The sequence below is a fragment of the Hylobates moloch genome, unplaced genomic scaffold (assembly GCF_009828535.3).
Source record: "Hylobates moloch isolate HMO894 unplaced genomic scaffold, HMol_V3 SCAFFOLD_13, whole genome shotgun sequence".
Taxonomy (NCBI): Eukaryota; Metazoa; Chordata; class Mammalia; order Primates; family Hylobatidae; genus Hylobates; species Hylobates moloch.
The window spans coordinates 78,567,520-78,571,289 of NW_026652288.1; the positions used below are offsets into that span (position 1 = coordinate 78,567,520).

Consider the following 3,770-nt stretch of genomic DNA (forward strand, 5'->3'; position numbering starts at 1 on the left):
GAGTTTGTTGTAGATTCTGGATATTAGTCCTTTGTCAGATTTATAGATTGTGAAGATTTTCTCCCACTCTATGGGTTGTCTGTTTACTCTGCTGACTGTTCCTTTTGCTGTGCAGAAGCTCTTTAGGTTAATTAAGCCCCAACTATTTATCTTTGTCTTTATTGTGTTTGCTTTTGGGTTCTTGGTCATGAAATCCTTGCCTAAGCCAATGTGTAGAAGGGTTTTTCTGATGTTATCTTCTAGAATATCTATAGTTTCAGGGTTAGATTTAAGTCCTTGATCCATTTTGAGTTGATTTTTGTGTAAGATGAGAGATAAGTATCTAGTTTCATTCTCCTGCATGTGGCTTACCAATTATCCCAGCACCATTTATTGAACAGGGTGTCCTTTCCCCACTTTTTTTTTTTTTTTTTTTTTTGAGACGGAGTCTCACTCTGTCGCCCAGGCTGGAGTGCAATGGCACGGTCTCATCTCACTGCAACCTCTGCCTCCTGAGTTTAAGCAATTCCCCTGCCTCAGCCTCCTGCGTAGCTGGGATTACAGGCATGCATCACCACACCTGGCTAATTTTTTGTATTTTTAGTAGAGATGAGGTTTCACCATGTTGGCCAGGCTGGTCTCAAACTCAGACGATCCACCCACATCGGCCTCCCAAAGTGCTAGGATTACAGACCTGGCCCTTTCTCCACTTTGTGTTTTTGTTTGCTTTGTTGAAGATCAGTTGGCTGTAAGTATTTGGCTTTATTTCTGGGTTCTCTATTCTGTTCCATTGGTCTATGTGCCTATTTTTATAACAGTACCATGCTATTTTGGTGACTATGGCCTTATAGTATAGTTTAAAATCAGGTAATATGATGCCTCCAGATTTGTTCTTTTTGCTTAGTCTTGCTTTGGCTATGTGGGCTCTTTTTTAGTTTCATATGAATTTTAGGATTGTTTTTCCTAGTTCTGTAAAGAATGATGGTGGTATTTTGATAGGAATTGCATTGAATTTGAAGATTGCTCTTGGCATTATGGTCATTTTCATAATATTGATTCTAACTATCTATGAGCATAGGATGTGTTTCCATTTGTTTGTGTCATCTATGAATTCTTTCAGCAGTGTTTTTGTAGTTTTCCTTGTAGAGGTCTTTCACCTCCATGGTTAGGTATATTAATATATATATATATATGTGTGTTTGTGTGTATATGTATATACACACATATATGTATATATACGTATATATGTGTGCATATATAATACACACACATATATACACATATATATGTGTGCATATATAATACACACACATATATACACATATATATGTGTGCATATATGTACATAGATTATATATATGTGTGTGTGTGTATATATATATATATATATATAGCAGCCATCGTAAAGGGAGTTGAGTTCTTGATTTGATTTTCGGCTTGGCTGCTGTTGGTGTATAGGAGAGCTACTGTGTGTACATTAATTTTGTATCTGGAAACTGCTGAATTCTTTTATCAGTTCTAGGAGCTTTTTGGAGAAGTCTTTAGTGTTTTCTAGGTATACTATCTTATCATCAGCAAACAGCAACAGTTTGACTTCCTCTTTATCAATTTGAATGCCCTTTTTTTCTTTCTCTTGTCTGATTGCTCTGGCTAGGACTTCCAGTACTACATTAAAGGGAAGTGGTAAGAGTGGCATCCTTCTCTTTTTCCAGTTCTCAGAAAGAATGCTTTAAACTTCTCCCCATTCAGTATTTTGTTGGCTGTGGGTTTGTCATAGATGGCTTTTATTAGATTGAGGTATGTCCCTTGTATGTGGATTTGGCTGAGAGAAAACAGTGACAGCATTTACTGATAAGACTTGTTATCAATTTTTTAAAAACTAATCGTATTTATTTAACCACAAGCCAGTCTTACTTAAATCAGGACTCCCCAACAAAAATATCCTGTCAGTCATTCATGATCTGGATTCCGGTGTATGAGATCAGTTAAATTACGGTACACATAAAAAAAATCACGAGACATTTCTCTTTTGTAATAAAGCAATGGCCAATTATTACATATCAGTAACTTTTTTGAGATAAGCTATCAAGTCTACTCTTTCTGTCTTCTTCTAAATGCCGGTGAAGATCATTTTTGTTCCAGAGATGTACTTCTTGGGATTCTCCAAATACTCCATCAGTGTCTCCTCTCCCCAGCTGATGTCTTTGTTTTTGTTGGCATCTGTATTAGAGAATGCAGCAGACTGACCTGTCTTCTGCCCAAAAATCATGGAGATATGGCCCAGTCTTGTGCTTGCCCCTCTTTTCCATGGTGTGACACTGGGGACACTTTTAAACAAAAATCTTCTTGCATTCCTCAGCATCACTCATATTTAATTCTATCTTTTCATGCTTGTACTACGAAGGTTCTTTCTCAGAAGCCAAACGTCTTTCTCTCTCTTGTATTTTGAATCCTAACAAAATCTAACATCCTTGAAACATTACTAATTTTTGGAGGGAAGTTTATTCATTATCTTTATGAAACGCTTTAGCTTATCATCAAAAAGAATGCCCACTTACAAGATTATTCTATTATATGTAATTTATATCTTAATTATTTATATGAACATCATATTCAAAGCACATTGCTAGTTGAGCAGAAAGGCACATCAATAAATGAAATCCAAACCAAATCCTGATATCTGAATGCTGATAAAGGGCACATCTCCATATATCAAAACAGAGTGGAGTGGAAGAAAGATTTTCTACATTAAAAGACTCAAAGCGACTTAACTATTTAAAACATTTGGTCAAGTCTTGTTCTCAAGCATTGGGGTTTTCGCAAAGATGTTCTTGTCTGAGGATAGTTGTTAGTTAAACTTTCTATTGGGAGGAAGTAGTGAAGCCTAAGACTTCCTATTCTGCCATCTTGCTCAAGTTTAATCTTCTTGGTATAACACCTTTACAGAGTAATTGACAATATTTATGAATAGATATTTACATTTTTATTTTAAAAACATTAAAAATATATTTATATATACTTATGTAAATATATATTCTTATATATTTATATGTATATTTCATATATATAATGTCCATGTGGACACCTGCATGGATCACAGAACTGGATGAAAGTTGCATCAGAAGGTTTCACTTTGATGATACCACTCCTCCCTCTCCCCCAGATAGGCACAAGGCCACATGGAAAGGATTCCCCTAAGCCTATGTATTCTTCAAGAGGAAAAGAGAACTGGAGATGCATATCCAGCTTCCCCAGCATTCTGAGACACTTCCCGGGAAGCCCACACTGGTCCACATTGTATTTAAAAATCATAACATCACTTTGTACCCCATAAATATATACAATTATAATTTATCAATTTAGAATAAAAATTACACTGAGTTATATTCTTATCACAGAATGTGAGTAGGCCATTTAGTTTTATTCTTTATCATTTTATTTTTTCTAATTTTCTATGAACAGCATTTATTTTCTTAAAAGGAATCATAATTAAAAAGAAAATAAGCTTTTATTTTCTTGATCATTCTAAAATTTAAGTCTAAATTTGAAAATTACTGATATCATTTAGACTACAGTACTATTTTTTTCATTCATTTATTTCAGTACCTAATTTATAAAGATTGTTATTTCAATGTCAATCATTAATTTACTACCAAGTCGAGACCTTACAACATGCTTACTGGAGCAGAGAAATTAGAAAGAAAGGCTTAACTAGTTATCCAAGGTCAGTTTTGCCTTATAATTTTCACAAAGTAGAGCGACAAGAGTTTTTAAAATAATAAATAATATTG

The 3,770-nt window shown here is 34.5% G+C and overlaps 1 pseudogene; it reads right to left on the reverse strand.

Annotated features, from left to right (window-relative positions):
* Positions 1-2,032: 2,032 nt before the first annotated feature.
* On the reverse strand, positions 2,033-2,348 carry LOC116480099 (cytochrome c, somatic-like; annotated as a pseudogene).
* Between the last annotated feature and the right edge of the window lie 1,422 nt (positions 2,349-3,770).